The sequence below is a fragment of the Capsicum annuum genome, chromosome 10 (assembly GCF_002878395.1).
Source record: "Capsicum annuum cultivar UCD-10X-F1 chromosome 10, UCD10Xv1.1, whole genome shotgun sequence".
In the NCBI taxonomy this organism is placed as follows: Eukaryota; Viridiplantae; Streptophyta; class Magnoliopsida; order Solanales; family Solanaceae; genus Capsicum; species Capsicum annuum.
In genome coordinates, this window is record NC_061120.1 from 151936786 (window position 1) to 151962699 (window position 25914).

Consider the following 25914-nt stretch of genomic DNA (forward strand, 5'->3'; position numbering starts at 1 on the left):
ATACTTCATTCACTAAAATCAACATTTAAGGTCCAAAACTTAGTTTTTATCAACTATCATGCACTACTGACTAACTAATCCACGTAGAATATATATACATGGTCCACCCTACAAAGAGGTCACCCTAAATTCCTTATTCACCCGTTGATAGCCTATACATACCCGAAGGAAACTATCCCCCTTACATACAAAAGAATAAAAGCACACAATGGAGAAATGTTAGGGCGAACAAGCCCTTGTAAAAAGGATACTTCGACTGTTCTTTAAGCTCCTTCAACTCAACTGGAGTCATTCTACAAAGAGGGATAGAGATAAAAAGAGTGTTTGGAAGGGGATCAATCCTAAAATCGATTCCCTCATCGGGTGGGATACCAAGAAGGTCATTAGGGAAGACCTTAGTGAAGTCATTAACTACTGGAATGGAATTTAACAAATGACCTTCGGAGTTGGAATCTTCAACTCAGATCAAAAGGTAAAGAAACCCCTTGAAAATTAATTGTTAGGCTCTAAGATGCAACATGAACCTCCCCTTAAGAGCTAGGGAATCATTCTCCCACTCAATATCTAGCTGATTAGAGAATTTAAATATGACCTCATGGGTTTGACAGTCTAGAAACACATAGCACAAGTGCAACTAATCTATCCCCAACATGATATCAAAATCACTCATGCCTAATTCAAACAAATCCATCAAAGTCTCCTAACTACCCATAGACACCATACAACCCCTGTAAACTCATTTAGCCACCATAGAGTCACCCACTAGTGTACAAACAAAAAAAGGGTCTAAAATACACTCAAGACCAAAACCAAAATGCACAACCATAAATGGGGTCACATAAGAGAGAGTGGACCTCATATTAAGTAAACAGCACACATCACAGCAAAAGAGTTTTGACATACCAGTCATGACATCAGACGATGTCTCAGACTCCTAACGGGTAGTGAGATCATAAAGACGGTCTTGGGCAGTGTCGAAGCCAGAAGAAGCACCCGTCAATGCAAGAGCTAGAGAAATAGCAACCAGAATCCTATTTACCCTACTGGAAATCCTTATGGGACACTCTCGCTTTAAGTGACCCAACTGAATACAGTTAAAACACTGATTCCTCCCCTTGTATCAATAAGCACAATGCAATAAACCACAAAACTGGTACGGAGGATAAGGTGGGACTGACCAAGCTCCACCGACTCAAAAATGATATTCACTAGAAGAATGAGGATAAAGGACACTGTCAACCACATAGGAACTCCCCAGATTCCCTTACTCAGACCATTGTCCACCATCTTTACCATTATTTCTCTGACCCCTTCCCCAGTATGAATATTGGGACTTCTTGTTATGCCTATTTCTCAACCTCTTATTATTCTTTCTCACATTAATAAGATCAAATTGGCATGATAGAGATGCCACTCTCTAGGTCAATAGATGAATAAAATATCAAAAATTGGCATTGGTAATATACACTTAAGGTGACTTACTATAAGTATCACCCTTCGGAGTAGGGTCAATGGAGACTGGTTGAACTCCATGGGGGGGAATCAAAAATTGTGACCTTTGACTGAGTCTATAACCTATGAGTTGGACAAGATCCATCCATGTTATCCTCGAGTGGGACCGATGAGTTTCCATGAGCTTCAGATCATTGAAAGGGCATGATCTGAAAGGTGAACAAAAGAAGATATAGGTCAGAGTTTAAGACCTTAGACTCCATAGCCCGAAAATAGAACAATACAAAAGTGAAAACATTCCTAAATTCCTCCTAGCCTTTCCCTTATAAGTGTGGCACGCTACACACCCATAAAAGAGACTCTACTTAACATGGCATTGTGGACACTCCATGACACTGAAACCTAGCTCTAATACCAATCTAACACGACCCGGAATAGGGCCTAGTTGTGTCATGCATCTTAAGTCCAACAAGGACCAGAGACCACCCCTATACCAAATCCAACAAACCAAGATACATCCTGTGTCAGATGAATTCCTAACTTATAACAAGATAGAGTATTTCAAATTCAATGACTTTAGGATAAGTCCAAATTCGAGACCAACCTAACTAAGTCATATTGTCCAACCCAAACCAAACAAACCATAATATGCTTGTCCACAATTGTCCACGCAAAGCCTCTAAAAAATGTTAAGAAATATCTAGATGAGACATACCCCGACCATAGATAAAAACCAATATCAAAAGAATAGTAAAGACATAAGATAAACCATAACAGAAAATGGGCCTTCCGAAGAATGAAAGCTCATTGCTTCCGTCTGGCTCAAGTTGTCCCCGAATCACCAAGTCATTGATAAGGAAGAATAGTAGTATCGATAGTTTCGGTATCGTGTGGCAATACAACACCCAAAGATGGTTAGCGGATAAATGCTGGCATGTGCTCAGGAATAAGGATAAAATAATGCGATTATATAAAACCAAAATAAGTAACCATATACATACATATCTACCATGACAAAAAAGGGGACCAGGTTTAGCATACATTTAAAACTTTAAACTGGGTTGTGTAGCTTTACTGTCATAATCCACCCACGGGCTATATGGGTCTACTATTACCCCCTGAACGGGCCCCAGTATGTGTAGCCGCATGAACTAGAGATACCATAGGTGTCAGAGGATTCCCTTATACCCTTCACGCTCTATGATACATATGTATGAGTATATACTTATGGGGTTTCCTTGTACCACACAAGTACGTTGTCATCAAGACCAATCCTTATGTTGGCGAATATGTATTTCCAATGTCAACTTTTTGGACCCATACTTTCATGGTTATCTGTCACAACCCCCATTATGCTTAGTTAAAATATTTAACACATAACTAAACCACCAATTTCAAGAGTCAATTATTAAGGAATTATAATGTGATATCATCATACCGACTATAGCTTGTAAGCAATGTCATTATCCAATACTTAGGAAATTCTCATGTGCCCAAAACTCCATTATTAAAATCACTTGGGGGATTCTCGTGTACCCTACAAGGTTTTCATAGAATACTCACTTAGGGGATTCCATTGTACCCTTTAAGGTTTTCAAAACCATCTTTAACTAAAGCCATGGCCACCAAGGCCTTTCCAAACAATGAAAAATCAACCAAATGAATTTAGGTTCCATTACTATATCATGCAATGCAAAGTTTTTAATAATAGTCAAACAATGTGACAAAATCATTCTCATAGGCATTCTAACAAACATGTTAAGGGAATAAGATTTCCAAAACCAAAAGCCATGTATCTATTGACCATTCCCATGCAACCACATGTTCAAACCATAATTATAACTTGAAAACCATAAGAAAAACATGGGAAAACATTATACAACCAAAAACAACCTAAACCCTCAACATATATTTCAAAACCCAAATATTAACACAATATTACCATGAAAACCATCAATTAAATTATGCTTTTAGTTGAACTAACAATGAGGGAGGAGTAACATGCTTGAGTTACAAAGATTCACAAATGTATTTTGATCATTAAGACTCTAGATGACCACCTTAAAGAAATCCTAGCCAATCTTCTTGAGAAGTTTTTTTATAGAGTGTTTTTAATCTTCTAAGTAAAGAATAAGTGACAAAATAGGGTTACAAGATATGGGGTCTAAAGGGTTTGGGTTGGAAATATCCGAAATACCCTCTGCTTAAAATTTTTAGAAAGAACCTAGGTGGGTAGGGTTGAACCCCTCAACTCTTATCCAAATCATACGAGTGGTACCTTCAACTTATCACTTGATCAAAAAGTTGGACACCATATTTTATCCAACATACGACTCCTTTACCTAAATCACATCATCACCATATGACTAGTACCCTAAAGTCGTACCTTAGGCAGAACATTAAAGGCTAGGCACTAGACAATATACAATTGGACCTTATACTTCTCGTCATATCAATATATGACTGGTATGGAGTCTTCTCATACCTTAGACAAAACTAGGCCAATAACACACTGACCAACATTCGACGAGGGTCCTAGACCCGTATCCACACCATATGAATCATGGTGTGAGTCGTATAATGGACAGAAGGTTTAAGACTCAAGAAATTTTCAAGGGTCAAAACCCAAGGTACTTCAAGTGTGGCCTTTTATTTTTTATTTTTTTATTTTTCATAATCTTTATTTTCTTTCTCTTTTTTCTTCTGCCACACCTAGCCCTACTAACTTTTTCTTTTATTTCACCCTTCTTCATACCCATTTTACACTAGGCACCCCTATGATAGCCACCCTCAACTTAGATATTTTATTTGAATTAAGGTACTTTATATCTAAAGAGGACCAAGGCCAAAACAAGTTCATTGTACTATAAATAGGAAGGTAAATAGTAAAACAAGGAAAAATAGGATAGAAGACTTAAAATGGGGATCAAGGGATATAATTCATAAATGAAAGATTTTTTAGGCTAAAAGCGGACTAAAACCAAAACTGTCCTATGATCCTATCCTAACCGACTATCCTTCAAACTAGGCAAGACCAACCAGGTAAGTTCTAAATTCGACACACAAAGAAAATTGGGTAGTATCTCTTAGACACATAGCATAGAGTTAATATTACCAACAACTACCTTTTTAGTTCATGAAATTGTGTGAAAGTGATTATCATGTTATCCATAATGTTCACACATATATACATTCACAGAGTTCTAAAATAAAACTTTTGGAGGAGTATCAAAAATTAGTCAAAACATAACTACTGCCCTAAATACTGAAAAATTTCCTAATTTCACAAAAATAAAACAATATGAAGAAAAACACAATTCGACACAAAATTATCCTAGACATGTCAGTTCTACAACCATACGCAGCCGATAGGAAAAGAAGAACGACCACAAAAATATGTAGTGGCATGGTTTGCCCACCCCTACCAAAAAATTATGCATTGTCTTCAATGCGCTAAAACAAAGTAAAATAGAGGGAAGTGAGAACATACCTAGATGTGCTAGACGGCAGAATTAGGAGCATCCCCAGATAGGTGCATACCAGTTGGTGATAAAAGTGGTGGTGATGGTTCACTACTAGATGATTCACCCACCGCTATAGATACACACCTCTACCTATCGATGAATGCAGACTCCATAGAATCATGCCTGGCCTTTTTAATGACTTGGTCATATGGTAAATTACTGTCCTATATATCCTTGATGAGACCTCTTTTGACCCAAACTGTTGGGACCTCATCATCACCCTCTATGAGAAAATCAAACTATCTTGATGCATGTGGAGGTGATATTTATACCACTTGGGATATAACTGAGAGAGTGGTTACAGCATGGATCTCCAAAAGAGAGCATACCTCTGCTCGTAATACATCAAACTCATCATTAATTTGGGTTAGACCTGGTGCAGTTGTCTCTATGTATCAGGTTGTAACCTATCTCTAAAACTCATTAAGTCATGTTTCAATGTCAGCACGTAGCTCAGATAGTGCAGTACTCAGTACGGCCTCCCATTAGGCTTGTGCCTTCTCAAAACTAGTCCTAACCTTAATTGTATTTGCTCGTAGATGGTAGTCATCTCAGACTTAAAAACCCTCACTATAGCATTGGTGGCTCTCTAGTTGTCCACTAAGCTCTACAAAAACTCACTAGATATACTAATCATACCTATCACAAAAGTTGTAGTTGATGGGCGAGTAGGCTTTGTACATGCACCCAACGACTCTAAGGTCGAAGTCGGGGCTAAAAAAGATGTAGCTTGTGTCCCCTTTCCCTATGTACTAGAATTAGGAGCCTCTCTTTGCTCCCTTATATCCATGTCAAAAATAACACCCGTATCATCTCGATCTTCCTCAGTAGGCTTTGTGGAAATTGTCTGGCCCTCAATCTAGGCCCATGGTGTCGTTGCCTTTTGTCTCAATCTCTTAAAAGTGACTGGATATGCCAGAACCTTTATGTTTCTCATGTGTACAGTCATCATTGCAACTATTCTCTCATTTACACCTTGTATCTCAGGCATACCATCCTTATCACATAGCCTCTAAATCATCAAGGAAAGGGCAGATTAGTCAACTCCCCAAATTATCTGTCATGTACTTCATGGTGAATAATAGCAGTCAAATCAATATCATATTTGGCCATTAGATAGGAAACCTGTGTTGCTCCCTCCCATATTAATATATTATCCAAAGCAGTGGGTATTAGTTGGGATCTAATCAACAACCACCAAAACTTGGCCTCTAATGTCAAGAGGCCATTTCTTATCACAGCCTGTCCCTCAATCCATAGGGTCGTATCATCCAGTGGTAAAATATAACTGGCTATCAACCTATCCATTTTGATTTTCTTATGTCGGTGCTCAGCCTCTCACATAATGTATCGATCACGTGCGATCCTTAACCTATTATCACACTCAGCTATAGATATAGAAGTGATGTAATCTGGGATGAAGATAACTCTGCAGATAGTTTCCTCTGTAATATCAACTCTAAACCCTCTAACCAGTGTGTGCTCAAGATATGGCTGCCAAGCAAATATGCTTAGGCCTGGATGATAGCACATAGGAAGGACTACGGTAGCTTTATAGAATACAAAAAATTCATATACCATAGTGGGGATGTAAGAACCAAGTGGCCTAGTCATCCACTCTAGCTGATACCTATCAAATACTGCTTACAGCTGTGGTACTCGATCTAGCCCCGATAGGTCAATCTAACACACCTCATAAATATACCTCGTGGGCAGGCCTAGCTCCCAAATATGATTATCCAACTCAAATATATTTTGCATCTCTTCCACACACCACCTTGGAGGTCCTTCCTTGGGAGGTTCCTCTAGGGTATGTACAGGTGCTGGGATCTTCTTTACTAAAGCATCATAGAAAGGCTGCATGGTACCCTCATTAGAATATATTACCTTTGTCTGTTGTGCATGAGTGACGGTACCCTCCTTAGACTGGAGCACTACGAATGACTACTTCTGCTCAACCTCATCAGATAAATCCCAGGACCCCTTCTTAGACTGGGGGTTCTGAGCAGCAACCTATGGAGTAGACTTAAATTCTGTCTCCTCATCATCATCATTATTGTTGTCAGGTGTAGAAGTATATGGTGGTGACATCCTAGCTGACTTCATCCTCGACCAAGCTACAACTGACTGAGTAGTCTGGCAAGTCTATCCTTTTATGGCTCTGTGTGTCATAACAACTGCAGTATCTATATGGCGCTACCTTAGGTACTTTTCCACTAAACCACTAGGCTTAGGAAATTCTGCCCATCTCCTTAAAGTAATGACCTTCATATTGTTCACTTCTTTAGGTGCCATATGTACTTGAAAAACCAGTTGTTAGTTTCCAACAAAAATGAGGGATACAAAAAGTAGAAGAAAAACTCAAAAGTCAAAAAGTTAGAATTTTTCGTTAATTTTTGCTCCCCTATAACCTATTTGAGATTCCAAAAAGTCCAATGCACACATACTTTTTATGAATCATAGTTTTTAAAGAAAACAAACATGCTCAACTTTTGGAATTACTCTCATTCATTTGAGTCCAACTTCTGGTTAGGGACTAACTTTAGATTTTTTTTTAAAACAAGGACCTACATTATATTTTTAGGCTACTTCAAGGCTCCTACATACAAGCATGATAGTTTCTATATATTCTGCAATTAAATACACATATCAACTTGTTTAAACAGTAGATAGAACAAGATATAACCATTAGGATCCAAGAAAATTACCTTTTATATAAAGAATCAGAAGGGAATAATAAGGAAATCAATCAAACCAAAGTTGCAACATATTTTAGAGTGCTGGAACAAGTTGGTATCTCAAACAAGTGACAATTTAGTCTTACTTAAGTGTGGGGTTAGTTGGTGTTTTAAATGGAAAGTTTGAATTCAAAGAGAAAAGTGAAGTTTTGAGGATTTGAATGAGTTAGAATGAGGGTAAGAATGTTTTTATATAGACGGGGGGCTGTTTTACGTCATATTTAAATGTTTATGGGCCCAAAATTTTAAATAAAAAGTGGGCCCAAAAACTAACCTAGCCACTGTTTATACCTTCATCCCATACCTACGGTCTGGCCTTAGGCGCAGGTCTCACCTTTGGCCAGCAGGTGTTGGGTGCAGGTGCTAGGCCAAATATTTTGGCCCTCTATTTTGCAACCTGGACTTGGAGTTGTCCCGCAACCTATGTTTTACGTCCTAAAAGAAAAATTAGATGACAAATTCTATAGCTTACCATTTTTCATCCTTAAAATTTGAAATTTTCAACTTGTTCCTCAACTTATTCTGTGAGTCTTGTGACCATGATGGGTTGATCATACGTCCCCTTACTTGGAAATCAATGAATATAGCTATTTTTACCGTATTTTGAGTAAGATCTAGAAGCTAAAAATATACAAAAAGACAAAAACAACAAAAATGTGAACACTGAAATAGTGGGATACCTCCCACTCAGTGCTTGATTTTAAATTGCGGAACGAAGTATCTATACTGGTTACTCATTATTCACCAATAACCCCATGGGTTGCCTCCCATGAAGTGGTTGATTTAACCCCACAGCATGACATGGGTATCTTGACTATTCAGAATTCATCAAGATACCTATAGGAATATCCTCTAGGATCATCAATACAATCAATCACCATCATTACCCTTATGTTAGTAGGCTTCTTCATTGACTTTCAGATATTAAATATGGCATCCTCACCGTTGACTCTGAATTTTAGCTCATTTTTCTCCATGTCAACCATTGCTCTACCTATGGCCATAAATGGTCTTCCCAATATAAAAGGCATCTCAGTGTCAACCTTATAGTCCAGGATAACAAAATCAGCAAAAATTATAAAATTATCCATCCTCAAGATAACATCAAAAGGTATTCCCACAGGTTTCTTTACTATACAGTCAACCATCAATAGATGCATTAAAGTCTATTCTGGAAGGTTCAAACCCAACTACTGGAATATGGGCAGCGGCATCAAATTAATGTTAGCCCCTAAATCACACATGGCTTTGGAAAATTAGGATGACACAATAGTACATGGTATAATGAATGCACCAAGATCACTCTTTTTCTACGCCAAAAAACTAATCATAACTGCCCTGCAGTGGTGCATACCATCAACATCCATAAATGTCACTTCTTTTTTCTTTTAACCAACTATTTCATGAACCTTGCATATCTAGATATCTGCTTAAACGCCTCTAGAATAGGTATGTTCAAGCTTAATTCTTTAAGCATATTAATGAATTGCTTAAACTTACCTTTCTTTTTATTCTACCTCAATCTCTGGGGATAAGGTGGGGGAAGTCTTAGAATAGTTCTGATCTCTAGCTTAGTAATCAGACCCTTAGTTTTGTCTTCAGCCACTTTACTATTATCATATATTATCTTGTCAGACTCAATAATAGGTGTCTCATCTTTAATAGCTTCTGCAGCAGGTCATGGGGGATCCATAGTATTGATACCACTCCTCGTGGTAATAAAAAGTATGTAACCATCATTCTTAGGATTTTGCATCATGTTTCTCGGAAGGGTACCTAGCTACCACTAGTTAAGAGTTATAGACAGCTTCTTGAACTAGTGTTCCAACTATTTGATAGCAGTGGCATGTGACTCAATGTGACTCAACCTTCTGGGTCAATCCTAAAATATCGGCCTTAATTTCCTTAAGGCGGATCTCTTGGTTTTCCTGACCCTTCACCAACTTAGCCAGTATCTTTTCCATTTTGGATTATGCATCTCGCCTACCAGGTGGAAAGTATCTATCTCGCTTCTCTATATAGTCATTTTTTCCCTCTAATTATCATCTCACTCTCTATTACGATCTGTATATCTATCATAATAGTTTCAATCTTTGTTCCCAAGCCTTTGGTCTTGAAAAACTACTATCTGATGATCCATACAATTCGCTTCCTTTTCTAATTCAAACTCATATGCTTTGGAAGCTAACCTTTATGCTGCTACTACATTTACCTTCTCTGAAGTCATTACTGAATGATTCTTTGTAAGTACCCCAAGATTAGTCCTTATCAATATAATCACTTTCTTTACTATGTCATTAGCTACTTTCTAGTCACAAGAGGCACCAATAATGTAAGTGCCAGATTCACTCTTAGCCTCTTAATTTTGCCACCCTCGGTTAGTAAGAGAGATCTAATCTAATATCTTCAAAGCTTCCTTCCAATGTAGTCTCAAAAATATCCTCCATAGATGGTATCTTCCATGGCTCTATAGTTGATTGTCAAGGCTCGATAAAATATCTCTAATAAGCTCGCCCTTGACAACTGATGATTAGAAACCATGTTCCGCTTCTTCTTGAACCTGAACCATGCCTCATACATAGACTTTGTCTATAGCTTCCTGAATTTTTTCTTTGAGCTACAACATCCTAGATGGAGAAAAGAACTTGTTCAAGAATTTCTTGCGTAACTCGTTATATGTCATAATAGAGCCTCTTGGCAGTTCCCCTGACTATAAAGATGTTTCTTCTGTAAGTAATAAGAGGAATAGCCTTAGTCTAAGTGCTTCCTAATTAACCCCTGGATTTGTATCCAAACTATAGATCTCGCGGAAATTGGCAAGGTGCATGTTTGCATCATCTGTAGGCAGACCTGAAAACACTCCCTTTAGATTCAAAAGTTGGATCATTGCGCTCATGATATTGAACCTATTGCCTGGAGGCAAAACAGGAGGAATTATCACTTCAGTCTCTGCCGACTCAACATATCCCAAGTCTTCTTCTTCATCTATCTATGGTTTCATGTACTAATATGATGGATTTACTTGAACACGGGCACCTCTAGCTCTATTCTGGTTTCTACTGAGTACTACTAGGTGGTACTGCTTGACTCAGTGAGCTCTCCCTCTCTAGCTACCCTCTAAGATTATTACATTGCCCTTCTCTCGACTTCAGCTTAAGCTAATAGCTCACCAGTCTACTGATCAATAATATCATTTAATCCTTCAAGAAAAAATGGAGGTACAATAGCACGATCCTTTTTAAAAGGTTCATCTTTTCTATGCTCAGACATCCTACTAGGTGTTTGTAGGATCCTCTCTAGATTTGGATTTAGTGGAAGTAAAGGATTTCCTCTACTCAGTATGCTAGGAATACACCGACGTATACCCAACTAAGAAGAAAAAGAAAAACCGAAAAATGGCAAAAACTTCAAATCAGAGATCAACATTGTGGTCCCCATCAATGGTGCCAAAATTTTGATGGTTTCCAAACAACAACTCCTATTAGATGATAATATAGTCGCTATCAAAATATAGTAAACCAACAGTGGTTGGGGCCGAATCCTAAGAGAACATGTAGCTTTGCAAATCTCAGCAGTTGTAGTCAACGAAAAGAACAAGAAAAGTAATTGGAGGGGTTGATGCAGTAATCTATAGCAAATAACTATACTAATTGGAGGGGTTGATGCAGTAATCTATAGCAAATAACTATACTAACTTCAGTCGTAATTAGTGTGGGTGAACACTAGGATTGTGTTCCCTCTGGCTTCTCTACTCCGTAAGCTTATCGTTCTTCACTAAACCAACTCGATACAAATTCGCATGCAGAATCAATAAGTTATGTATCTTATGATGTGCTATAGGAATATAGCACTTACAATTCTTAAAATATGAGAATATGATATGTTTTGGGGAGTGCTTTGTAGGAAATTAGGTTTTGGGATACTAAATTCAAGAAGAATTATGAAAAGTGGCCTGAGTCATAGTCAGAAACTCATTTTTAGCCTTTACTGCCAAATATATGACTTCCTCCTAACAACCCAAAAGGAGACCTTACGATTCATATCTTGGACAGATTCAACACAACATCAATAGCGCTTCAGTATTTTGGCCATAACTTTTCACCTGGATATCAGATTAAGGCAAAATTACTATCTTTGGAAAGTTAATTTAATTTTCTATCATTTGGTGGGTCTTGAGATCAAAAGTTTTAAATACACAAAAAATTATGCTCGATTGAAGATGACGTTAAAAGTTGTAAGTTTGGCCGACTTAGTTTTCCTATTCCATTTTAGTTAGGATCTATTTCCTAGGGATTTCATGTATCCCAATTACACTCCTATTATGTTTTTAATCGTATTATGTATGGGTAATTAAGTTTTTCAATTTTATTTAGGATTTGATTTCTAGAGTTTTTCGATTTTATTTAGGAGTTGATTTGTAGGATTTCCCTATTTTATTTAGGATTTGATTTTTGTAATCTATAAATACTCTTTAGGCTTTGTTATTTATCAATTAAGATATTAATTCTCATTTTCATTCATGTTTTGATTATTCACATATTTTGGTTTGTTCTTGGTTTATTATTCAATTTCAGACTTTGAGATTTATTCTTTCATTATTTTGAGATTGATTTTGTAATTTTGTCTATGAATTTCATGATTGATATCATAACTATGAGCGGCTAATTCCATTATCTATGGTTGTAGAAACCCAGGCAGATTAACAAAGTACAAGAAGTGCTAAGTCATTCTAGATATATATTCTTACATGTATTATGATATCCTTCAATTAAATTAATTTCTTAGCGGTGGCCAATGTTAAGAATCGTCTGTATTCACTACTTACTTCAAAAGAGAGGTAGATATTGGGAAAATACATCATAATAGTAATTTAAGATTCATTTCCATCAAATAATTCCCGCCATCTCATCTAATCACTTAATACTCAAAAGGTGAAAGCGAACTGAAGTCACAGACAAGGGTTAGTAATGCGACACTATGAGACTCATAAGGTAAAGAGTGAGATTTTCCAATAAGTCCACAAGATATTTGTTGATACATAACTTTTCAGATTTTTCATGTAAGATATTGGAATAGTTCGACAGAGCACGATAAGTCTATTGAGTTTAGAAGACCGGGGGAATACAAGCCTAGTTTTTTTCTTAGATTGCTTACAACCAAGAGAAACCAATTCTTCTCCTTTTCAATTTCAACAAATCCCTCCTTTTTACTTTACTCCACAACCTGGTAATTAAAATAAATTCAAGAAGGATTTTTGACATATTCCTTTGGGATTCGACCCCAACCTAGTTGGGTTACTATATTTGACAATGATCGCTTCATCCTTTAATTAGAGGTGTATTTCGGGCATTATAAAACTTTAATGCCATTGCCATGCGAACTCAGAATTCTTGATTGAAGTTATTAGAGTTATTGGCTTTATTTTTTTTTGTTTTTTTATTTTGTTGACCTACTATTCTTGAGATGACTTCCTAGATAGAGGAAGTATGGAGTGATGATGACTCTTATATATTGATCCTTTTTTTCTTTTGATATAGTACATTACTGTAGGAATGTGATAAATATATTATTGGAACATAATAAGAGCATGCTTGACATGTTGGCACTCTTGGAAAAAGAAAGACAAGAGGTTGTTCAAAAGGTTGATAGGTTTAGCTTAGACATTCACCACTTACAAGTAGATTGGATGTAAAAGCTACTGCATGTAATGCCCAGCAATGTAGTTATTGGAGATGTGAGATTAAAAAGATTTTGAGAAGCCAAATTAAGAAGCTAAAATTACAGGAGTCTAAAATCATTCATGCTCTTATGAATAGTGTCACTCTAAAGAAAAGCATACTAGAGTTATGTGGGGATGTAAAGAAGACTGCAAATCATGAGTTGGGGTATATTAGACCTCATTCTAAGTATTTTTCCACATTTTGTTTGGATAGTCAGATCTTGATTGAGCCATTCGAGCCGAAATAAGAGTGTAAGAAGGAGGAAACTTATGTTTATATTCTTTAATTTGTTGAGCCAAAATCAAAGAACTACATTCCTTACGTAAGGGACAAAAAGTACAACATGCCATATCTATATCTTGTGCCCTTTATTTTTATACCACCACCCCATGAGCATAATGGGGAATCCAAAAAATAATTAGGGGTGCAGTTCATAAGTTCAAAGTGGAAGGAGAAATTTGTAGGCTAACTCTTGGGCTACCTTGATGAAGTCTGAGTAATCAAGGTACCCATGGGCTTGTTGGGGAAGTCTTAGAACCCAACAAAGTTCCATCATACCGCGATGTAAAATCAGGCGCTTCTTGGGAGAAAACCCAAGGTATTTTGTTATTTGTATTTGTATTGTGTGATTGATGTCAAATCTCTGCACCTATGTGCCACATGTATATTTTTTACTCTCTTTTTTTGGTTTGATGTATTGGGGACAATGCATGATTTTGAGTTGAGAGTGGGGCTACTTATGGGTCTTGATGTCCTCTTCAGGTTTTTGTTGTCATCTCTTTTCCTTGGAATCTTGTTCCTAGTAGAGCCAACATGTTTAGGAAGATTGTGTTTTGTTTCATGATGTTTTCTAGTTAACTAGGATTAAAATAAGTATCTAGGGCAGTTTACATATTTTGTTAATTTTTGAGATAAATAATAAATACCTCTCCAATTGTCTATTTTTTAACTGTGTGATATTTATATATATGCGACTATTATGAATCTTTCTATGGCATTAGTATTAGGAACATGATAATCATTGTGAACTTATGCATGAATTGAATAGGTGGTAGCTTGCAATATTGACTCTATGTCATATGTGTGTGAGATGCTACTTAGTTTCCTTTGTGTGTTAAATCCAGAACTTGCCCGATTAGTCTTGCTAGGTTGTAGGATAGTGGTTAGGAAAGGATCATAGGCCATTTTTTATATTAGTCCACTTTTATCCTAATTGACCTTCCATGTGTGAATTAGTATTCTTTGATCCCGATCTTTGAGCTTTATAGACTATTTTTCTTGTTACACCTATCACCTTCCAATTTTTACTATAATGAACCTGTTTTGGACCTGGTCCTCCTTGGACATTGTGCACTTTAACTCAGGCAAATCGTCTAAGTTAAGGGTGGCAATCATAGGGGTGCATGATATAAAATGGGTATGAAAAGGGTAAAATAAGAAAAAGAAAGTAAGGCTGGGTGTGGTAGAAAAATAAAAGAAAAAGAATAAGAAAAAGAAAAAGAAAAAGAAAATTTGGGAAAAGGAGAAAAAGAAGGACTAAAAGACCTCACCCAACCTGAATGTGCTTACCAATAAAAAGGGAGAAATAAAGGCAAAAATAAAGTAAAAAAATGGTCAAGTATGGACCCCAAAAGTTAGTATAGTTCCAAGGAGGATTAGTCACTTTAAATTTTCATACATATCATACCAGCCCCAAGCCTACATTACAAGCCAAAGAAAAGTCCTATAGTGATCCTAACTTAACTATCTAAAAGCTTAGGTAAAGAAAATAAGGGCAAGCCTATGATATTTAACATGCATTTATTGAAACTTTTTTCTAAGAGTGAGTGTCTATTAACCATCCCCACATTGACATTCTTGATTTCATATATGAGTGAGAAGGGACTTTTTTTTTGTGAGGGCACATGGGTTGTATTGCTAGCTGCTTAATTGTTTGGGTAGTGTAACTTGTATATATGCATGGTTGCTTGTTGCTAATGTAATACCATTACTTGATTCCTTTGTGTCATATTGTTGTGCTTCATTAATACACACAGTTGGTTTTAAAGTGATTGAACTTGGAGAAGGTAATGTGTTTTGAGCTAAAATTGATGATTGACTGTCATAGGTATCTTACGTTTCTCTTGGTTAAGCATCATCTTATTGTTTTGTTATGTTTTGTTGCCTGAGTACATGCAATATTCTTAGTTGATGGTATTTATGTGGTATAGTAATATAGAACTTATGATGCTTAAACTATGAGAATATGCATGTACTTAAGGCTATTTTATTAGATTTGATGTGTTTTTGGGAGTGTTTTGCATGAAATAAGTTTTTGGGATGCTAAATTCGAGAAAAACTATGAAAATTGGCCTAAGTCGTAGTCATAAACCAATTTTCATCCTTTACTTCCCAATATATGACTTCATCCTAACAACCCGAAAGGAGACCTTACGAGTCGTATCTTGGACAGATTCAGCATAGCTTCAACAACGCTTTTGTATTTTGGCCATAACATTTCACCCGTATATCGGAGTAAGGCAAAATTGGTATCATTGAAAAGATAATTCAACTGTCTATCTGTTGTTTGATCTTGAGATCAAGAATTCTAAATACACTTAAATTTATGGTCGATTGAAGATGATGATACGAGTTGTAAGTTTGGCCGACTTAGTTTTCCTATTCCATTTTAGTTAGGATTTGTTTCCTAGGGTTTCCATGTTTTCCAATTACACTCCTATAATGTTTTTAAGTCCTATTATGTATGGGTAATTATGTTTTCCTATTTTATTTAGAATTTGTTTTCTAGAGTTTTTCTATTTTATTTAGGATTTGATTTCTAGAGTCTTCCTATTTATTTAGGAGTTGATTTCTAGGGTTTTCCTATGTTATTTAGGATTTGATTTTTGTAATCTATAAATACCCTTGAGGCTTTTTTTATCTATCAATTCAAATATTAATTCTCATTCTCATTCATATATTGATAATTCACATATTTTGGTTTTTTGTTGATTTGATATTCAATTTAAGACTTTGGGATTTATTCTTTCATTATTTTGAGATTGATTTTGTAATTTTGTCTGTGGATTTCATGATTGATCTCATAACTATGAGCATCTAATTCCCTTATCTAGGGTTGTGGAAACCCTGGCAGATTAACGAAGTAAAGAAAGTGCTAAGTCATTTTATATAAAGATTCTTGTGTGTATTGTGATTGTCTTTAGTTAAATTGATTTCTAGCGGTGGCCAATGTTAAGACCAGCCTGTATTCAATACCTACTTCAAAAGAGAGGTAGAGATTGGGAAAAGACATCACAATAGTAATTTGAGATTCACTTCCATCAAATAATTCCCTCCATGTCACATAATCACTTGAGACTTAAAAGGTGAAAGTGAACTGAAGTCATAGACAACAGTTAGTAAAGTGACACTCTGAGACTCACAAGGTAAAGAGTGAGATTTTCCAATAAGTCCACAAGACAGTTGGTGATACATAACTTGCTATATTTTGCATACAAGATATTAGAATAGTTTGACGGGGCATGATAAATCTACTGAGTTAAGAAGCTAGGGGAACACAAGTATAGTGTTCATCTTAGATTGATTACAACAAAGAGCAACCAATTTTTCTCTTTTTTCTAATTTAACAAATCCCCCTTTTTTACTTTTCTGCATTGCCTGGTAATTATAGCAAGTTCGATAAGCATTTTCAATGTATTGCCTTGGGATTCGACCTAACCTAATTGGGTTACTATATTTGAAAATGATTGTTTTATCCTTCAATTAGAAGTGTATTTTGGCCATTATCAGCTTCTATAATCTTTTGGATGAGTAGAAGGATTTCGCCCATTATATGTTGAGTCTCAAGATATTGCCTTACTAACCCTTATCTTGATCCCAGTTAACTATTACCTTTTGAGTCTCTAGTTATTAGATGAAACCTAACCATCTTACTAAGATAGAACACGAAAGCGTGGATCGACAATTAAACTCCAAATTACTGTTGTCTTTATCTTTTCCTAGTTAATGCTCCTCTTTTGGAGTAAGTACCAATATTTAGGCGGGATCCTAATGTGTGCTCCCATTAAGAAAATGATCATAACAAAGAAAAAGCAATACATGCATGGGTATTAGTTCAGAACAACGAATGTACTTCCCCTACTTCATCAATCCACCAGGGTTTCCACAACCATAGCTATGGGTGTTAGCCGCTCATGCTTATGAAGAAATCAATAACATTCATGTTTGTAATCAAATATCAAATCACAATAATAATAAGAAATAAAACCCACAACCACAACTGAATTAATGAACCAAAGTCAATTACAGAAAATCCCAAGATCAAAATCAGATTTTGGAATCAAAATATATTTGTGTAAGTCAAAAGCGTGTAACTCTAACTAAAAAGCACATAAAGGGTATTTATAGTACAAGCGGAAACCCTAAAACCAAAGCCCAAACAAAATAGGAGAAAATTGGGTCGGTGGCCACCTGCTCTTTATACCTACGGTCTGGGACTAGGAACAGGTAGTACCTGCAGTCCTGACACTGGGTGTAGGTACAAACCACATGTATCGGGAGCAAAAATCCTACAAGTTCATCTCTCAAAATTTTGGACGTCTAGTACTTGCTTTGCCTACATGCGATCTATAGGTCCTACATGCGGCCACATGTTGAATTGGTAAGTGTTGAAAGTCATCTTTTCAGCTCTTATTTGATTCCCAAATATGCTTTGATCACAAACAAGCTGGAAAACATCCTGAATATACATAATGGCTCCAAAAATGGCCAAGAACACCTTTTTCACAAAATTATCATGAAAAACATTATTTTCTACAAAACATACCCAAAAGACATCATATCTAACAAAATAGCCTAAAAACTTACATCTTTTCCTCATTTTAAGCACTAAAAGTGCTATATTTCTAAACACATCACCTACTGTGAAGCAACAGACTTCAGAGGGACCTAGTCCTAAAAAGAGGAAAATGACTAAAAACGAATCTATCAATGCTTCTAATAGAAGAAAATGGGAGAAAGAAAGAAATCTTGTGACTAAAGAAGTTAGAAATAGTTTCCTGAGAAATTAAAAGTACTGACTGGAGGGTTTTTGACTCAAGTGTATTAACAAAACCAGGAATGATGGAATTATTTGAGCTTGTTAAATATTAAAGATGGCTCCATATTATAGAAGGACCCATTCCCACCATATTTGATAAGGTAATTAGTGAATTCAACTCCACAATGGACTTTTTTGAAGAAAGATTGAAGATGACTGCTATAGTTCAAGGGGAGAAGCTAAATCTTTATCTTATACTACTTGGGAGAATTCTGAATGTTCCTATCAGTGCTATGAGGACTTTCTCAATACAAAAACCCTCAACAAAGTTTATGGAAAATGCATCAAAGGTCAAAGAAAAATCTATAGCTGTAGTAAATAGGAGATCACTTAAAAGTGAGTTACAATTAGACTTTATTTATTAACAAAGTGATTCTGCCTAGATCACAAAAAAGGAACATTGCTTCAGCAGCTGATTTGTATGTGGTAGATTGTCTTAGTAGTTTTGAGTTGATCAATTTGCCTGCCCTAATGATGGAGCACATACATAAAGTTGTTCAGGGAAAGAATGGAAGACATGGCATGACTTATAGATATTATTTGAATGGAGCATTTGATTATTTTTAAATTGTCTACGAAAATGGAACTCTTGGAACTCTGATACAACTTTTAGTCAGAAAACGGTGATCAAAATTAAGTGTGTAGAAAAGAAATCAGGAACCATCTTTCAAGAAGAGCTAAGTAAAAAAAAATAGATGAAATAAAGATCAACACAGCTACTAAGGATGCAGAGATTAGAAAATTGCAAATGAAAATTCAGTAACTTTCTAATGAGGATCCAAGTGTCTCTAAAGAACTTAGAACTGAGAATACTGAATTGCAAATAACAATCCAGCATTTTTTTCCAAACCCTCTTCCCAAGTCCTTCACCTGTTTAAATTTCTTAATTCCTATGCTTTTTCTATGGAACATAAAATTTAAATCTTGCACTTGAAAGATACTTAACTTTTATATTTGAATGAATCCTTGTTTGTGTGTTTCATCTGTCTCTTCTTTAATTTAAAATTTGTTATTCATGTTATTGTTACCCCAGTGGCCATGAGTTAACTGACTTGTACTTATTTTAATCTTGATATACTGTTCTTACTTTTTAATGATACAAAAAGGGGGAATATCAAATTCATGTAGTAGGGGCCAGGTATTAGGTGTGACACTTGTGTTGAATGATATGTTGAAGAAGTACAGGTATATTGACAGGGGGAAGCATATTAGTATATTGATAGGGAAGCATGGTGCATAGTGTTAGGCGGAATATTCACTGACAGTAGTGATAATCACTCTGATTGAACTAGGTGAATGAATTTTGATGCTCCAAGATCTATGGTTTGTTATCATAAAAAAAAAAGAGGAAAATTATTGTATCTTATTTTGATGATGGTCAGTTGAAAACAAGGGACTAGGTACCTGGGTCTTCATGAAAACATACAACTATCACATATCCGAGCAGTTTTGTCTTTTAGTGTAACAAACTGCGCAGGTGAGTTGTGTACTAGACAGGTACACCTAACTCAATAAAAATTTTACCCTAATAAATATCCTGCTATATAGAAAAGAATGCTTCTCAATTCAATAGTTCTTACAATTTGATTAATCGAAGAAGAAAATGGAGAAAACTCAAAATTGCTCAAGTTCCAAGTTTCTATGTGCTAAGAGAGTAATTGTTCATGATTCAAATTTTATTCTGTAATTGAATTACTTATTTTATAAGGGTAATGTTTTTCTTGTGTCTGTAAAGTACTTAGGTAGAGTTACCTGAGTTGATATTGGTTAGGGTTAAACAATATTGAGAAGAGATCTTAATAGAGTTTTCAATGAGAATTTGTAATACAGTTATTACAAAATGTAGTCTGTAATCGTGAGTTTTATTATAGAGGATTCTTGAGTGCTCTTGAGGGAAAGCCATGATTTTTTCTCACTTGAGTAAGGAGTTTTCCACGTTAAAACATTGTGTTCTTAACTTTCCTACAAAGGTTTGTTTCCTTACTGCTTTACTATTTTATTGCATGTATTTGACTCTAAGAGGACAGGTCCCTGATAAGGTTGTTCACCACCCACGATTCAACAAGATTAAAAATCAGAAAACATATACCAGAGCTAATTATGTATCTATACAAAGAAAAAAATGGATCTTCGTTAGATGTATTATGTATTTTGACATATCAAAAATTAGAAAAAAATATATGGGGAGCTAATTATGTATTTGTCCCCATCCCGTTCCATCCTACTAAAACAGTTTTGTCCACTTAAATTAGAAAAATCATACTTATATTTTAAATTTGCATATTTATAAATTTAAGTTTGAAGTTTATCTTAAATTTATGTTAATTTTTATGACAATAATTATTTTTTAAAAAATAATTTTATTGCTTAATATTAAATTAATATAAATTTTAATAATTTTAACTAAGCCCCATCCTGTATGCAGGCGCAGAGCTAGAAAGGGACCAGGACTTCATCCGAACACCCTTCGATAAAAATTATACTGTTTATATATGATTAGAATAATCTTTTACGTATATATAGTAGATGTTGAACCCCTAGACCTCTTTGTGTATTTATTTTTTACTAGTTTAGGATTCGTTCTTTGGACGTATATCTGTCATCAAATATTAAAACTATATACAAATATAAAAAATTATTATAATTTGAAAAATCTGTTAATGAAGAGAAACATATCAGACTCTGAATTCTAGATTAAGTTACAAATTGAGGGTTTATTTTTTCTTACCTTTCTAAATTTTGGAATCATATGTTCAAATGGAAGCTTTTGAGTTGTTGACTTCTTGAGTTAAATCAAAACAAAGCTGGAAAAAGCATTATGAGAAAATAAAAAATGTTTAGAATCATGTGATGAGAAATTATATTGTATCTATAAACAGGAGTATTGATGAGTCCACCTCTGAGATTCTTAGCCTAAACACATTATATTTTCACAGCTTTGGCAAAACATAACATATGATAAGTTTATAGTTTTTATACATTTATCACTACTTAAAAAAACACAATATCCAATGGTAACCCACCAGAACATCCATTAAGAATTTGTGTGTTTTAGTATTAACACTAATAGAGATGGTTATGGTATAACAAAAGATGACAATATGAAAGTTACAATCAAAGAAGACTGAAAGTTATCTATTAGGGACTAGCCTGAAATTTCAAAACCTTCATCTGTAGAGAAAATAAATCAAAATTTTTGCATGCTAGGCAAGACCTTAATGATGGAAAGTGTTGTTACAATAGAAACTAATTTACTCATTGTTTATCCCTCAATGACAATAAAAGAAAAAATTTAGCAAAGGAAATACCTAAATCTTCAAACAAGTGAGGGTTCTTGTTATGTATATCTGATTTAGTCTCCCAAGTGAGTCATTAGAAAACATAGTAAGAAAGAGGAAGAAAGAGAAAGAAAGATATAAGAGAGGGAGAGAGGCGGGAGTGGGAGGGAGATTGGATACATGTTGTCGTTATTTTGTTCTAAAGTATATTTAATGGTACAAAGTATAGACTTGGTGATGATTTTCCTAAGGACCACCTTATGTCCTTCTCCCAATATTCTAACCTGTTGGTTCCTAAAAATAATATAGTTTTGATTTATTATGATATCTTATGATAAAAAACTGACATGAGGTCAATGTTTTTCATTTTTTAAAATCAACCTAAAACTAACCACTTTTACATTCAGTTTTTTAATATTGATGCTTATAATCTTGGGGATGAATCATTTGGATCAATACAATTGATATCTCAATTAAATTTTTTTGAAAATAAATTTCTAATGTCATCTTATTAATTAAGAATAGGTAACTATAACATTATTTAGAAGTTAAGGTTATCAAAGCCATAGTATCTCAATTCATAACAAAATAGGAAGAATGGCATATCTTCTAGTTATTAAATTAACCTTTGATATATTCTATTGATTTTGTTTTAGAAGTAGTGTTGTATCTTGTTATGATGATGAGCAGTTGGATTACAAAGGACCAGGTCCCTGGATGTTCAAGGCTATGCTAAAGCTGGCACGTGTCTGCATAGTTTTATCTTTTTATGTAAAAAACTAGTGTTGCTTGTACTATTTAAGACACTTGGTCCAATTACATTTTAACCCTAATCATCACTCAACTATAAAAGAAAAAGGATGTTTCTCTATTAAATGGTTTTGCAAACACAAAAAGCTGAAGAGTGAAAGAAAGGCAAAAACTCAATTTCAACATTGCTCAAGTTATTATTTATTGTGTGCTAAAATTGCAAATTTTCTTGAGTATAGTTTAATTCTATAAATAAATTACTCATTCTATAGGGGTAATGATCTTTTTTTTTTGTTTTGAGAATGCCTTAGTTAGAGTTACCTATGCTTGAAACTAGTTAGAGTTAACCAATGTTGAGGCGTCTTGGCAGAGTTGTCAAGTTGAGATTGTAGTAGAGTTACTACAAGCAGGAGGAGCCTAGAGTTAGGTTCAAGTTTGAGTCTGTAATCAAGAGGTTGATTATAGTGAAATTTTGAGAGCTTGTGAGGGAAAGCCTTTGTTTTTTCTCCCTTGAGCAAGGAGTTTTCCATGTTATATCTGGTGTTCTTTACATTTCCTACACTATGTGGTATTCCTAGTTGACTTATTGTGTTTTTGCCTGTGACTTATTTTGAAGTATCTGGTCCCTCACTATGTGGTGTAACCCCCAGGGTTACAACAATTGGTATCAAAGTCATAACACTATAAAAGGTTCATACCTAGAGTGATTTGGTTAGCATGGCTGCTCCACCTAACCTAGAAGAAGGGAAATCTACTACTAAACCACCTAGATTTAATAGGCAATATTATGGATGGCGGATAACCCAGATGTTTAACTTTATTATGGCTGAGAATAGTGAACATATGGACATAATTCTTGATGGTCCTTATCTTTCGGTTAAAGAAGTCAAAGAAGGAGCAATAACAAGAATGGTAGTCAAAAGCAGGAGGGAATTCAATGATGAAGATAGAAAGAAAATTGAGAAAAACTACAAGACCAAGAAACTGTTAGTGTGTGGTATTGGACCTGATGAATATAAAAGGATCTCAGCCTGTGAAATATCAAGGAGCTTTGGGATTGCTTGAGGACTGCTCATGAAGGTACCACGGATATGAAGGATTCTAAAGTAGACATGTTGACTACTCAGTATGAAACCTTCACCATGAAAAAAAGAGAAACAATCTAAGAAATGCATACAAGATTCACTTCTATCACAAATGAGCTTTACTTCTTGGGAGAAGTGATTCCATTATATAAGTAGGTGATAAAGATTCTTGGTGTTCTTCCTAAGTCCTAAGAAAACAAATGGGATGCCATAACTAAAGCAAGAAACCTGAAGACCCTCACTATAGATGAATTGATTGGAAATCTAAAAACTTATGAGCTCAAGAAATAGCAAGGACGGGAGAAGAATGAAGTAAAAAAGGAAAAATTCCTAGCATTAAAGGCTTCCAAATATGATTCAGTAGAAGAGGAAATTGATGTTTCCTAATTAGCAACAAATATTGTCAAAGCCATGAAAAAGAGTTGTCAGCTCCAAAGAAGAGGAAGAAACAGTAAAAGAGGAAACAATGTTGAATTGTGTCACAAGTGTGGATGTCTTGAGCATTTTATTAAGGACTGTGCAATGCACAAATTGATTATCATGAGTATCTCAAGACTGGAGGTGACAAAAGAAAGAACAGGGACCAGGTCCTTGAAAATCAATAAGGAAGAGTGCAGCTGAATATTCAAGCTCTAGCAGCATGGGGAGATTCTTCCAAACTGAATCTGATAAAGATGAGAAGTATAGAGATGTTTCTATTCTAGTTATGGAAGATAATCCAGTCATATATGATTCCTTTTTTGAATTCATGGCAAACATATAATATGAAGAATAAAAAGAGGTAACTCTCTCTAATGTCAAGGAAAATCTAGATAACTACATTACTAGGAAGATAAAAAGGCTTGTAAATGTGTTAATAGACTCTGTATGTGAACTAACTACTGTGAAGAATGCCGTTGAGGAGAAAGTAGAGAACCAAGAACTGAATTGATTGATCTAACTCTCCAAATATTTGAAACTGAAAAAATGGTCACTAAAGTAAAATCTAAAAATTTGAGTTGCATGAGTCAGCTAGTGAAGTTAAATTGTTTAAATGGTAAAGGGAAGAAAGAAGCTTCAAGGAATCACATTGAACTTAAAGATAAACTGAAGGATTCTCAAAATCATCTTATTTCTACACTTCATAAGAATGAACATTTACAAAGGGACATAGTCATTTAAGGGAAGAACTTAATAAATCTCTTAATTGGACTACATCTTCAAAAAAATACTTTCTTACTTAACTAGTGAAGGAGCTAATAGTGAAAAGGGTCTTAGTTATCAAGGAAAAACTTAACCTGTTGGGTATCATGGAAAGGCTGCTCTTAATGCTAGAAACAAGGTTCATAAACCTTTGTGTACTCATTATGGGAGAGATGGGAACATAAAGGTAAATTGTCAGAGTTAGATTAGAGCTAAAATGAATGGTTCCAAATATGTTCAGCAAAGGAATACACATTCTAAGGGTTTCAATCCTCTAGAAATTATAAAAAGGAAATAGTTACCTAGATGGGCCAAAAAAGATTGGATCACAACATTATCCTTCTATTGGGAACTCAAGCTCAAGTAGGTTCCCAGTTCTAACAAGTGACCAAATATGTTCAGCAAAGGAATACACATTCTAAGGGTTTCAATCCTTTAGAAATTATGAAAAGGAACTATTTACCTAGATAGGCCAAAAAGGATTGGATCACAACATTTTCCTTCTATTGGGAACTCAAGCTCAAGTGGGTTCCCAGTTCCAACAAGTGATCATGGTTCCAGGTATGAGAAAATGGATCGCAGTCAAGAATGGTCTATTGATAGTATATGTTCAAAGCTTAATATTGGATGATTTGAATGTGTTCTCTCTCTCAAGACACTTCAAGTTGGAAGTGTCTCATTTTGAAATAGTTGATTTCAGAGGACCTGGTCCGCTGCAAAACATAGCAAAAATCTCCAAGACAAGAGCTTATTGGAGGAAAGATAAAAGGCTTAAAGATACAGATAAGAATAGTTATGATTTAGAACTCCAGTTACTGATCCCAGCTCAAGTTGAAGGAGGAACTAGTCAAATTGACCAGACCTAACATATGAATTTGTGTTTTCTTATAAAATTGGCTATGATAGAGAGGCAGATATCCTTGATAAAATGGGTGAATATAAGTCTAACTCAGTATCATACCCTTGCAGGTATAAACCTATGGGAACAACTTTGGAGGAAAACAGTTGAAGCAAACACAAGTTGATAATTCACACTTGAAAGAGAGGGACCTGGTCCCATCTCTCAGGTGAGTACCAAAATAATGTG